Here is a 14,521-nt window from a genome sequence, read left to right on the forward strand (position 1 = left end):
ATTATACATATATTATTACCTAATGTTGTGTTACATCTTTTTAGCAATTTAAGTTATTGTGAACATTACAAGTTTTGAACTTCTATTTGCTATTTATGACCTGTAGGCCTCATTGACCTGAGCTCATACAACTCGTTTTTGACTATAACAAATAATCAGATGAAAAATATTGTGCTATTTATCAGTCTACTTTGTTTAACAAAGACTCTCTCCTCCTCACCAGTGTCATGATCAAATATATGATTTTTTTAATTTAACCTTTATTTTACTAGGCAAGTTAGTTAAGAACAAATTATTGTTTTCAATGACAGCCTTGTTCAGGGGTAGAAAGACAGATTTTTACCCTGTCAGATCGGGGATTTGATCTAGAAACCTTTCCGGTTACTAGCCCAAGGCTATACCCACTAGGCTACCTGGCGCCTCACTAGGCTACCTCATCAGGAGCCTCAGATACAGTATAACGTTTGGTAATTGTTCTGCCACAGAATGAATTGTGAGCAAGGCCTCAAAAGAGCTTTATATTCCAGAGCTACGAGAAAATGTCTGTATATTATTGAAACAATGTTGCGATTGTTTGTGAGAATGCCAACAGGTGTGTTTCCGTGGGGAAAAGATTCTATTGGGGAACACACACACACACACACACACACACACACACACACACACACACACACACACACACACACACACACACACACACACACACACACACACACACACACACACACACACACACACACACACACACACACACACGAGGGGGTCTGGGAGAGGAAGTGTGTCCATCTGATGAATGGGCATGCGCCTGAACTCAATTTTAGACACTAATTGCAGTCTCACCCATTCATTTCTAATCACTGGTCAAGGGAACACCACAGCTGAACGAAAGTTAAATAAAACGCCCAAAATGTAATGAAAATCATCCAAATGTATGTTGTGTGTTCAGATGCCCTGTGTGGACAAAGTCATGCAACCTTATGACAATCAGATTAAATTTACTACATTTTTTAAATAGAGAACTCGAAAATCGGTCCAAGAATGAAAATTGGGTACTTTTTCCACCACTGGTAAAGACGTTATTCAAATACCCTTATTATAATATTATTCTGCTATAATAATGTTATTACTACAACGGTCATTATAAAGTTACTATACTGTTATTATCAATTTAATAAACGAAATATTGATGCTGTATCTGGGCGGAATTATATTGTCAGCTTCATTCCATTCCATCAGTTACTGCGCATGCGCCTCTAGAGCCGGAGCCTGCTGCAGGCGCGCTCGCTGATTGCGGCAGTGGTCAGCTTCTCTCTGCAAAATAATCACTTTTTTTATTTTTTTATTCCCGCATGCTGTTTTCTTTTCTTTTATACATTTCAAGTGCTGTCAAATCATAGCCTTAACCGACATGGTCTATCGTCGATCCAGTAGGTTCTGCTAGCTAAAGGGGTGGATGGTTATTCAGAGATGATCCTCTCCTCATCACCAAACGGTGGGTACTCCGCTCCGGCGTCATGCACAGCCACACAGCCAGGGATGCAGCGCTATATCAAGGCATATAGAATCAGGCCTACTGGTTACCCCCCCCCTCCTCCGACCAAACCACCTCCCCTCAATGAGAATATCGTCGTGATGGCCGATGAAGATGAACAACAACAACATGGTCAGCTGAAGCTCAACTCGGTATTGGGCTCTTTTCCAACACTAGTACCAGAACTCCAGGGCCCTGAGGCCAATGCGTTGCAGTACAAAATTAAGAATTCAATTTGGTAAGACATGTAGCAATGCATTCAAAGACCAATGCACACACACACACACACACACACTATACAAACTTCACACGCTTACAAATTAGCCACAGTGCTGCACAGGTACATCATGACAGATCAGGAGCTCGCTCTCATTTAGATATTGGATTCGTTAGCTAATCAATATGTAGCTAGCTAATAGCTAACTAAAATGATGTGTTTTTAACTAGCTAGTAGTAGAATATTAATTGCGTTTAGTTTGTTAGCTAGCTAACTAGCTAATATTGGTCATCTCTCCTTGCTAGGGCTGTGGGGCTGGTTGTGAAATGATTGCTGCTAGTTAGCCTAGATAGCTAGCCAATTTTCCAGACAGTGAAATAGCTGCCTGTACACACACACACACACACACTCTGTAGCTTGCTAGCTACAACATGACAACTAGCTAGCTAACATTGATAATGTCATGTGTGTGTAATAGCTAGCTAGCTACATGTATGCATGCACAGCCAAGGGAGGCCTAATGACAGTCATAAACCTGCAGTATGATTAGCCAGCTATATGTCCATGACATAAATTACCCATAATGCCATTGAATCCAGTGTTTGGGCTCAACATGGACTTGTTCCGTATTCTTGTTGATGAGACCTGTCCTATATAATAATACAACTACCTTGGCTAGGTGGGATATACACCACTTTGCTTAGGCCTATCATATCATATTCTATCATATCCTATCATATTCTATCCTATCATATCCTTTCATATCATATTCTATCATATCCTATCATATTCTATCATATCCTATCATATTCTATCATATACTATCATATCCTATCATATTCTATCATATCATATTCCTATCATATCATATTCTATCATATCATACCATGTCATATTCTATCATATCATACCTTGTCATATTCTATCATATCATACCTTGTCATATTCTATCATATGCTATCATATCATATTCTATCATAGCCTATCATATCCTATCACATCATATCCTATCATATTCTATCCTATCATATCATATTCTATCATATGCTGAATATGCTATCATATCTTGGTGTCACACGGAATAGGCCATAGGGCCTCGGGGGCCCTTTCTAGATTCTATTGCTATGATGTAAACACAACATGCTGTTGTGTGGAATTGAGGGCTTGTACTGACCTGAGAACATGTTTGTTATGCTACTGCTTTTTTCCACTGTCTCTTTCCCTTTCTCTCTCCCCCTCTCTCTCTATATTTCCCCCTCTCTCAACCCCTTCTCTCTCTCTCTCTCTCTGTCTCTCTCCCCTCTCTCTCTCTCTCTCTCTCTCTCTCTCTCTCTCTCTCTCTCTATTCCCCCCCCCCCTTCTCTCTCTCTCTCTCTCTATTTTTCTCTCTCTCTCATTGTAGCAAGGCTGTCCAGTCAAAAGTGGACAACATATTGGTGAGTAGTTGTGATTGCCATGGATAGATATCAGCTTATGTCTTAGATGCAGAGTGAAAAAACAAGACTTTAGACTAGTTTAAAGGTGCACATCTCCCAGAATGCACCAAACTAGTGATACTTTAAATTTCCCTGTGGGTTTTTGAAGAATATGGCATAGAAATACCAGAAATTGCAAGTACAACTGTGTTTCAGTAACACTTTATTGAAATGATGCCGGTATAATGCAGGTTATAAGCATGTAGTTATGAGCCTTCATAATGCCATAAGGCTGATAAAGCTATCGAAGTTTGGTGTCAATTCCATTTAAATTCTAATTCAGGAAGGACACTGAAATTTCAAATTATTTTTAATGCTTTTCAATGAAGACATTTTGGTATTAGAATTGGAATTTTGTTTACTTTCTGGATTCACTGTAATTGAAATGGAATTGACCCCAACCCTGAAGGGATCACTGAATGTGTTATTATTATTATTATTATATCTACAGTAGCTTGTCTGTGTCAACTTAGAGAGCATGACAGAGAGTCTCTCTGTCTGCTCTGTTCAACCTGTCACCCCGTGTCTCAGAGTAATGAGTGGCTGTGCTAAGATTCTGTCATGTCTCTGTCTGGTCTGGTGTTGGCTTGATCATGTTACGCTGTGTCATCATCAGACACAAAGTCTTAACCCGGGTCGTGTTCATCAGGGCACAACCAAAGCAAAGTGGTTTTTCAACGAAATGCAAAAAAAACATTAGATTTTTATCGGACAAGTCCAGGTAGTTCCTTACAATGTCGGTCCATTTTCTTTTCTTCCTTTGTGTGGTTAATGACCACCGTCCTGGTAATAAGCCTTCCTGATATGATGACCCGTTTAATATGTATGACTTGTGTCAATCATAATAGAATGAAAGACTATAGACTAGCCTAAATTGTTAGAAAAGACAGTGGCGGGAGACGGCTAACAAGAGGGCGACGGCTAACAAGGGGGGGAGGGCGGCTAACAAGGGGGAGACGGCTAGCAAGGGGCGACGGCTAACAAGAGGGAGACGGCTAACAAGAGGGCGACGGCTAACAAGGGGGCGACGGCTAACAAGAGGGAGACGGCTAACAAGAGGGCGACGGCTAACAAGGGGGCGACGGCTAACAAGGGGGCGACGGCTAACAAGAGGGAGACGGCTAACAAGAGGGAGACGGCTAACAAGGGGGAGACGGCTAACAAGCGGGAGACGGCTAACAAGGGGGCGACGGCTAACAAGGGGGCGACGGCTAACAAGAGGGAGACGGCTAACAAGAGGGCGACGGCTAACAAGAGGGAGACGGCTAACAAGGGGGCGACGGCTAACAAGGGGGCGACGGCTAACAAGAGGGCGACGACTAACAAGGGGGCGACGGCTAACAAGGGGGCGACGGCTAACAAGGGGCGACGGCTAACAAGAGGGAGACGGCTAACAAGGGGGCGACGGCTAACAAGGGGGCGACGGCTAACAAGAGGGAGACGGCTAACAAGGGGGCGACGGCTAACAAGGGGGCGACGGCTAACAAGGGGGCGACGGCTAACAAGAGGGAGACGGCTAACAAGAGGGCGACGGCTAACAAGAGGGCGACGGCTAACAAGAGGGAGACGGCTAACAAGAGGGAGACGGCTAACAAGAGGGCGACGGCTAACAAGGGGGCGACGGCTAACAAGAGGGAGACGGCTAACAAGAGGGCGACGGCTAACAAGGGGGCGACGGCTAACAAGGGGGCGACGGCTAACAAGAGGGAGACGGCTAACAAGAGGGCGACGGCTAACAAGAGGGAGGGCGGCTAACAAGAGGGGGGGCGGCTAACAAGCGGGAGGCGGCTAACAAGAGGGAGACGGCTAACAAGGGGGGGAGCTAACAAGAGGGAGACGGCTAACAAGCCGGGCGACGGCTAACAAGCGGGCAACGGCTAACAAGAGGGCGACGGCTAACAAGAGGGAGACGGAATAGGAATCTAAGACGTGTTGTCAGTGAGTCAGCAACATGTGTAGTAGGAATCTAAGACGTGTTGTCAGTGAGCCAGCAACATGTGTAGTAGGAATCTAAGACGTGTTGTCAGTGAGCCAGCAACATGTGTAGTGGGAATCTAAGACGTGTTGTCAGTGAGCCAGCAACATGTGTAGTAGGAATCTAAGACGTGTTGTCAGTGAGCCAGCAACATGTGTAGGGAGACGTGTTGTCAGTGAGCCAGCAACATGTGTAGTAGGAATCTAAGACGTGTTGTCAGTGAGCCAGCAACATGTGTAGTAGGAATCTAAGACGTTGTCAGTGAGCCAGCAACATGTGAGTAGGAATCTAAGACGTGTTGTCAGTGAGCCAGCAACAGGTGTAGTGGGAATCTAAGACGTGTTGTCAGTGAGCCAGCAACATGTGTAGTAGGAATCTAAGACGTGTTGTCAGTGAGCCAGCAACATGTGTAGGGAATCTAAGACGTGTTGTCAGTGAGCCAGCAACATGTGTAGTAGGAATCTAAGACGTGTTGTCAGTGAGCCAGCAACATGTGAGTAGGAATCTAAGACGTGTTGTCAGTGAGCCAGCAACATGTGTAGTGGGAATCTAAGACGTGTTGTCAGTGAGCCAGCAACATGTGTAGTAGGAATCTAAGACGTGTTGTCAGTGGGCCAGCAACATGTGTAGTAGGAATCTAAGACGTGTTGTCAGTGAGCCAGCAACATGTAGTAGGAATCTAAGACGTGTTGTCAGTGAGCCAGCAACATGTGTAGTAGGAATCTAAGACGTGTTGTCAGTGAGCCAGCAACATGTGTAGTAGGAATCTAAGACGTGTTGTCGGTGAGCCAGCAACATGTGTAGTAGGAATCTAAGACGTGTTGTCAGTGAGCCAGCACCATGTGTAGTAGGAATCTAAGACGTGTTGTCAGTGAGCCAGCAACATGTGTAGTAGGAATCTAAGACGTGTTGTCAGTGAGCCAGCAACATGTGTAGTGGGAATCTAAGACGTGTTGTCAGTGAGCCAGCAACATGTGTAGTAGGAATCTAAGACATGTTGTCAGTGAGCCAGCAACATGTGTAGTAGGAATCTAAGACGTGTTGTCAGTGAGCCAGCAACATGTGTAGTAGGAATCTAAGACGTGTTGTCAGTGAGCCAGCAACATGTGTAGTACGAATCTAAGACGTGTTGTCGGTGAGCCAGCAACATGTGTAGTGGGAATCTAAGACGTGTTGTCGATGAGCCAAAACATATTTGGGAATCTAAGACGTGTTGTCAGTGAGCCAGCAACATGTGTAGTGGGAATCTAAGATGTGTTGTCAGTGAGCCAGCAACATGTGTAGTAGGAATCTAAGACGTGTTGTCAGTGAGCCAGCAAGATGTGTAGTAGGAATCTAAGACGTGTTGTCAGTGAGCCAGCAACATGTGTAGTGGGAATCTAACATGTGTTGTCAGTGAGCCAGCAACATGTGTAGTAGGAATCTAAGACGTGTTGTCAGTGAGCCAGCAACATGTGTAGTGTTTACATGACATTTTAGTCTTATCTAGAAAGACTGACAGGTAACTGCCAAAATAATGGCAACACTCACAAAGTATATTGAAAGCAGGTGCTTCCACACAGGTGTGGTTCCTGAGTTAATTGAACAATTAACATCCCATCATGCTTCGGGTCATGTATAAAAATAGCTGGGAAGTCGATTATTTTGGCTACCGTGGTTATGGCCCTGTTGGATGACAATGCCCCCAACAACAGATGTTTACCTTGTCAGTTCAGGGATTCGATCTAGCAACCTTTTGGTTACTGGGCCAACGCTCTAACCACTAGGCTACCTGCTGAGACACTGCAGTGGGGCCTGAGACAGCAGTTTCCACCCCCATCAACAAATCACCAAATTATGCAATTTATCTTGGAAGAATGGTGTCTCATCCCTCTAATAGAGTTCCAGACACTTGTGGAATCCATTTCAATGAGCATTGAATCTGTTCGGGCGTCTCGTAGTGGCCCCCCAACACCCTATTAAGACACTCTAATGTTGGAGTTTCCTTTATTTTGGCAGTTACCTGAAACTACAAGCAGTACATTCCACTAAAGTAGGTAGTAACTGGCAACAGTGAAGCAGGTTGGTTCCCATGGCCATAGCAATATAGTATGTTGGTACTAAATGTTTTGTTTCCCTTTCTCTACTACCTCTCATTTTACAGCAAGATGTGGAGAAGTTTACAGACATCGAAAAACTCTACCTCTACTTGAAGTTGCCTTCTGGTCCCAGCAATGGCAATGATAAAAGGTAACTTCTTGTTTTTCCTTTTTCTCTCATTTATTAATAATATATATATATGTCATGTTGCAGATGCTTTTATCCCAAGGATACTAAATGTTTTGTATGGGTGGCCCCCTGGAATCAAACCCGCAGTCCAGGCATTGTAAGGGCCTTGCTCTACCAACCGAGCCATACAGGACCATGTACCATTGAAGCTGAGCCATTTGCTCGGGCACTGCTGCTGCAGTACAGTCACATCTGACTAAGATCATAACATGGTGTCAGAAGCGCTTCAACCTCATCAAATACAAGACAGGAGAGATCATTTTTTTGTCAGAGTTTAGAGTACTGAAAAGTAGCTAACTGCTTTCTGGTGTCTCTTCGTTGAGCAGAGCAGAGCCCAAGCGGAGCCGTTGCTATGGTTACTCGCAGACTCAGAGCCGCCATGAGCAGAGCGCATGCAGAGCGAACAAGCTGCATGCAGGGAGCTAGTGACAGACAGAGAGGAGCAGCTCATGGATTTCGGATTCCGGACAGGGCCTTAAATTTGGCAGAAGTAATCAGGCATGGGTAGGGTATGGCCTGAACTTCCCAGGCATGGGTGGGCGGGGCTTAAAACGAATTCTCATGCAGGGCTCTACAAGCAGGACGCATTCATTCGAGAGAAAAAAACTCTCCACAATTCCTTTGCATCTATATTCAACACTGCACTCTCTGTATTGTGAGCTGATGCTTATGACTGCTCATTACAATGTTTATTTGTACGATGATGAAGCGACACTAGTATAACGATTGATTTTCTATTATATCCAGCTTTCCGTGTTCTGAATTTGTTACGCCATCTTTATCTATCTGTTACCCTCAACTCTCCAACACCGCAACATCACTAGGACTGAGAACCAGAGGGCCTCCACTCCGGGACTATGGTACTTACTACATTACACACACACACAAACACAAACACACACACGCACGCGCACACACACGCACGCGCACACACACGCACACAAGCGCACACACACACACACACACACACAAACACACACGTACACACACACACACACACACACACACACATTATTCCCTGAAATAAATCCAAACAAAACGGTCAATGTTTTTGTTCTTTAAGGTCAAACACGTCACAAGAACGTTTTCAGTTTCGAGGGGTTGTTTCACCACTAACCTGTTTGTGTCGGTGTAACTTGAACCCGTTTTCAGTGACCAGAGTGGCATGTCGTCCAGCCGAACACAGCAGATGTACGCTTTCAACTGGATCCGCAATCACCTAGAGGAGCACCCTGAGACATCACTGCCAAAGCAAGAGGTGTATGACGAGTACAAGTGAGTATGGCCTGTACATAGGGTTGCAAAACGTTTCCCAGAAATCCTGGTTAGAAGATTCCAGGATCAATAAGCAAAAAAATCTTAAATCCTCCACCCAGGATTTCTGGGAAACCTGGGTATTTTTGAGGAAAGGTACTGGATTTTGGTAACCCTACCTGGGTTCTCAGTACAGCTTCTGGGGTGGCAGGGTAGCCTAGTGGTTAGAGCGTTGGACTAGTAACCGGAAGGTTGCAAGTTCAAACCCCCGAGCTGTTAATCCACTGTTCGTAGGCCGTCATTGAAAATAAGAATTTGTTCTTAACTGACTTGCCTAGTTAAAAAAATAATAATAATCTCCATTGAAAGTGCTTCCTGGTTTGTGTCTGGGACATCGGCCGTTGAGTCTATTAGTAGTGGATTGTCTGGTTGAAGGAATGGATTGAGGAATGTGCTTGGTGCCAAAATCCTCGATAGGAAAACATCATCCCAAGTTCTTGTTCAAAAAAGTTTTACGTTTATTTGCCATGTTTACATTTATTATATTTGTTTATCTTATATTCACTAGAGTCGCGAATCATTCTAGAATGATTCACTAGAATCATCTAACTTTAGTGTGTTTCTTTCTGTCAATCAAATGTATTTTTATAAAGCCCCTTTCACATCAACCTAAAACCCTCAGAGAGGGCAAGCAGGGGCAGAGCACAGTGGTTAGGAATAACTCAACATGTACAGATCGTATTGGTTTAATGCAAGCCATGACTATCATGGTGTGAATGTGTTTCAGGAGCTACTGTGACAGTCTTGCCTACCACCCACTGAGTGCTGCAGACTTTGGAAAGATCATGAAGAACGTCTTTCCCAACATGAAGGCTCGCCGCCTGGGCATGAGAGGCAAATCTAAATACTGTTATAGTGGACTGAGGAAGAAAGCTTTTGTTCACATGCCTTCTCTGCCCAACCTGGACTTACAAAAGTCAGGCGACGGGGTAAGTTTACATGATGTTGTTTTTTTTGTTTTTGTTTTTGCCAGGAAGTGGCCATAATCATTTCAGAACAAGTACATGTAGATTTCAGGGTTGGGGTCAGTTCCATTTCGTCAGGGTTGGGGTCAGTTCCATTTCATCATGGTTGGGGTCAGTTCCATTTCGTCAGGTTTGGGGTCAGTTCCATTTCGTCAGAGTTGGGGTCAGTTCCATTTCGTCAGGTTTGGGGTCAGTTCCATTTCATCAGGGTTGGGGTCAGTTCCATTTCATCAGGGTTGGGGTCAGTTCCATTTCGTCAGGTTTGGGGTCAGTTCCATTTCGTCAGGTTTGGGGTCAGTTCCATTTCGTCAGGGTTGGGGTCAGTTCCATTTCATCAGGTTTGGGGTCAGTTCCATTTCATCAGGTTTGGGGTCAGTTCCATTTCGTCAGGGTTGGGGTCAGTTCCATTTCGTCAGGGTTGGGGTCAGTTCCATTTCATTAGGGTTGGGGTCAGTTCCATTTCATCAGGTTTGGGGTCAGTTCCATTTCATCAGGGTTGGGGTCAGTTCCATTTCGTCAGGGTTGGGGTCAGTTCCATTTCGTCAGGGTTGGGGTCAGTTCCATTTCGTCAGGTTTGGGGTCAGTTCCATTTCGTCAGGGTTGGGGTCAGTTCCATTTCGTCAGGTTTGGGGTCAGTTCCATTTCGTCAGGGTTGGGGTCAGTTCCATTTCATCAGGGTTGGGGTCAGTTCCATTTCGTCAGGTTTGGGGTCAGTTCCATTTCGTCAGGGTTGGGGTCAGTTCCATTTCAATTCAGGAAGTAAACTGATAATCCAATTCCAAATCTCACTGAGAAGCAAGTTTAGGAAAATTTGAATTTGAATTTCAGTATAGATCTGAATTTAAATGGAATTGACCTCATTCCTAGTAAATCCACCCAAACTCCAGACAGGATATCAAGTCTGAATGACCTCTTCCCTAAACTCCAGACAGGATATCAAGTCTGAATGACCTCTTCCATAAACTCCAGACAGGATATCAAGTCTGAATGACCTCTTCCCTAAACTCCAGACAGGATATCAAGTCTGAATGACCTCTTCCCTAAACTCCAGACAGGGTATCAAGTCTGAATGACCTCTTCCCTAAACTCCAGACCTGATATCATATCTGAACCCAGACAGGATATCAAGTCTGAATGACCTCTTCCCTAAACTCCAGACCTGATATCATATCTGAACCCAGACAGGATATCAAGTCTGAATGACCTCTTCCCTAAACTCCAGACCTGATATCATATCTGAACCCAGACAGGATATCAAGTCTGAATGACCTCTTCCCTAAACTCCAGACCTGATATCATATCTGAACCCAGACAGGATATCAAGTCTGAATGACCTCTTCCCTAAACTCCAGACAGAATATCATATCTGAACTCTTCCCTAAACTCCAGACAGAATATCATATCTGAACTCTTCCCTAAACTCCAGACAGAATATCATATCTGAACTCTTCCCTAAACTCCAGACAGAATATCATATCTGAACTCTTCCCTAAACTCCAGACAGAATATCATATCTGAACTCTTCCCTAAACTCCAGACAGAATATCATATCTGAACTCTTCCCTAAACTCCAGACAGGATATCATATCTGAACTCTTCCCTAAACTCCAGACAGGATATCATATCTGAACTCTTCCCTAAACTCCAGACCTGATATCATATCTGAACTCTTCCCTAAACTCCAGACAGAATATCATATCTGAACTCTTCCCTAAACTCCAGACAGGATATCATATCTGAACTCTTCCCTAAACTCCAGACCTGATATCATATCTGAACTCTTCCCCTACTTAATGAACCCTTTTCTCCCCAGTGTGAGTCGGTGGAGCCGTCGTCGGGCCAGTCTCCCAGTGCGGAGGATGAGATGCGCTCAGCGGCCTGTGGCTTGGTGTGTGAGTGGGCTCAGAAGGTCCTCAGCAGACAGTTTGATGCCGTGGAGGACCTGGCTCGCTTCCTGCTCAACAGTCACTACATAGGAACCAAGTCTATGGCTGCCCTCACCGTCATGACTGGGGCTCCCACAGGTAGGCATGGCTAATGGGGATGGTGGTAAGGAAGGTACAGGTAGGCATGGCTAATGGGGATGGTGGTAAGGAAGGTACAGGTAGGCATGGCTAATGGGGATGGTGGTAAGGAAGGTACAGGTAGGCATGGCTAATGGGGATGGTGGTAAGGAAGGTAGAGGTAGGCATGGCTAATGGGGATGGTGGTAAGGAAGGTAGAGGTAGGCATGGCTAATGGGGATGGTGGTAGGAAGGTAGAGGTAGGCATGGCTAATGGGGATGGTGGTAAGGAAGGTACAGGTAGGCATGGCTAATGGGGATGGTGGTAAGGAAGGTAGAGGTAGGCATGGCTAATGGGGATGGTGGTAAGGAAGGTAGAGGTAGGCATGGCTAATGGGGATGGTAGTATGGGAGGTAGAGGTAGGCATGGCTAATGGGGATGGTGGTATGGAAGGTACAGGTAGGCATGGCTAATGGGGATGGTAGTATGGAAGGTAGAGGTAGGCATGGCTAATGGGGATGGTGGTAAGGAAGGTAGAGGTAGGCATGGCTAATGGGGATGGTGGTATGGAAGGTAGAGGTAGGCATGGCTAATGGGGATGGTGGTATGGAAGGTAGAGGTAGGCATGGCTAATGGGGATGGTGGTATGGGAGGTAGAGGTAGGCATGGCTAATGGGGATGGTGGTAAGGAAGGTAGAGGTAGGCATGGCTAATGGGGATGGTGGTATGGGAGGTAGAGGTAGGCATGGCTAATGGGGATGGTGGTATGGAAGGTAGAGGTAGGCATGGCTAATGGGGATGGTGGTATGGGAGGTAGAGGTAGGCATGGCTAATGGGGATGGTGGTAAGGAAGGTAGAGGTAGGCATGGCTAATGGGGATGGTGGTAAGGAAGGTAGAGGTAGGCATGGCTAATGGGGATGGTGGTATGGAAGGTAGAGGTAGGCATGGCTAATGGGGATGGTGGTATGGAAGGTAGAGGTAGGCATGGCTAATGGGGATGGTGGTATGGAAGGTAGAGGTAGGCATGGCTAATGGGGATGGTGGTATGGGAAGGTAGAGGTAGGCATGGCTAATGGGGATGGTGGTAAGGAAGGTAGAGGTATGGGGCATGGCTAATGGGGATGGTGGTATGGAAGGTAGAGGTAGGCATGGCTAATGGGGATGGTGGTATGGAAGGTAGAGGTAGGCATGGCTAATGGGGATGGTAGTATGGAAGGTAGAGGTAGGCATGGCTAATGGGGATGGTGGTATGGAAGGTAGAGGTAGGCATGGCTAATGGGGATGGTGGTATGGGAGGTAGAGGTAGGCATGGCTAATGGGGATGGTGGTAAGGAAGGTAGAGGTAGGCATGGCTAATGGGGATGGTGGTAAGGAAGGTAGAGGTAGGCATGGCTAATGGGGATGGTAGTATGGGAGGTAGAGGTAGGCATGGCTAATGGGGATGGTGGTAAGGAAGGTACAGGTAGGCATGGCTAATGGGGATGGTAGTATGGAAGGTAGAGGTAGGCATGGCTAATGGGGATGGTGGTAGGAAGGTACAGGTAGGCATGGCTAATGGGGATGGTAGTATGGAAGGTAGAGGTAGGCATGGCTAATGGGGATGGTGGTAAGGAAGGTACAGGTAGGCATGGCTAATGGGGATGGTGGTAAGGAAGGTAGAGGTAGGCATGGCTAATGGGGATGGTGGTAAGGAAGGTAGAGGTAGGCATGGCTAATGGGGATGGTGGTAAGGAAGGTAGAGGTAGGCATGGCTAATGGGGATGGTGGTAAGGAAGGTAGAGGTAGGCATGGCTAATGGGGATGGTGGTATGGGAGGTAGAGGTAGGCATGGCTAATGGGGATGGTGGTATGGAAGGTAGAGGTAGGCATGGCTAATGGGGATGGTGGTATGGAAGGTAGAGGTAGGCATGGCTAATGGGGATGGTAGTATGGAAGGTAGAGGTAGGCATGGCTAATGGGGATGGTGGTATGGGAGGTAGAGGTAGGCATGGCTAATGGGGATGGTGGTAAGGAAGGTAGAGGTAGGCATGGCTAATGGGGATGGTGGTATGGGAGGTAGAGGTAGGCATGGCTAATGGGGATGGTGGTAAGGAAGGTACAGGTAAGCATGGCTAATGGGGATGGTGGTATGGGAGGTAGAGGTAGGCATGGCTAATGGGGATGGTGGTATGGAAGGTAGAGGTAGGCATGGCTAATGGGGATGGTGGTAAGGAAGGTAGAGGTAGGCATGGCTAATGGGGATGGTGGTATGGGAGGTAGAGGTAGGCATGGCTAATGGGGATGGTGGTATGGGAGGTAGAGGTAGGCATGGCTAATGGGGATGGTGGTATGGGAGGTAGAGGTAGGCATGGCTAATGGGGATGGTGGTAAGGAAGGTAGAGGTAGGCATGGCTAATGGGGATGGTGGTATGGGAGGTAGAGGTAGGCATGGCTAATGGGGATGGTGATATGGGAGGTAGAGGTAGGCATGGCTAATGGGGATGGTGGTATGGGAGGTAGAGGTAGGCATGGCTAATGGGGATGGTAGTATGGGAGGTAGAGGTAGGCATGGCTAATGGGGATGGTGGTAAGGAAGGTACAGGTAGGCATGGCTAATGGGGATGGTAGTGTGGAAGGTAGAGGTAGGCATGGCTAATGGGGATGGTGGTATGGAAGGTAGAGGTAGGCATGGCTAATGGGGATGGTGGTATGGGAGGTAGAGGTAGGCATGGCTAATGGGGATGGTAGTGTGGAAGGTAGAGGTAGGCATGGCTAATGGGGATGGTGGTATG

General features: G+C 46.1%; 1 pseudogene; it reads left to right on the top strand.

Moving 5' to 3' along the window:
- Nucleotides 1–1,313: 1,313 nt before the first annotated feature.
- Nucleotides 1,314–14,521, top strand: part of LOC135508925 (DNA-binding protein RFX7-like) — a 31,382-nt pseudogene continuing 18,174 nt past the window's right edge.

Source organism: Oncorhynchus masou, chromosome 22, assembly GCF_036934945.1.
Source record: "Oncorhynchus masou masou isolate Uvic2021 chromosome 22, UVic_Omas_1.1, whole genome shotgun sequence".
Classification (NCBI taxonomy): domain Eukaryota; kingdom Metazoa; phylum Chordata; class Actinopteri; order Salmoniformes; family Salmonidae; genus Oncorhynchus; species Oncorhynchus masou.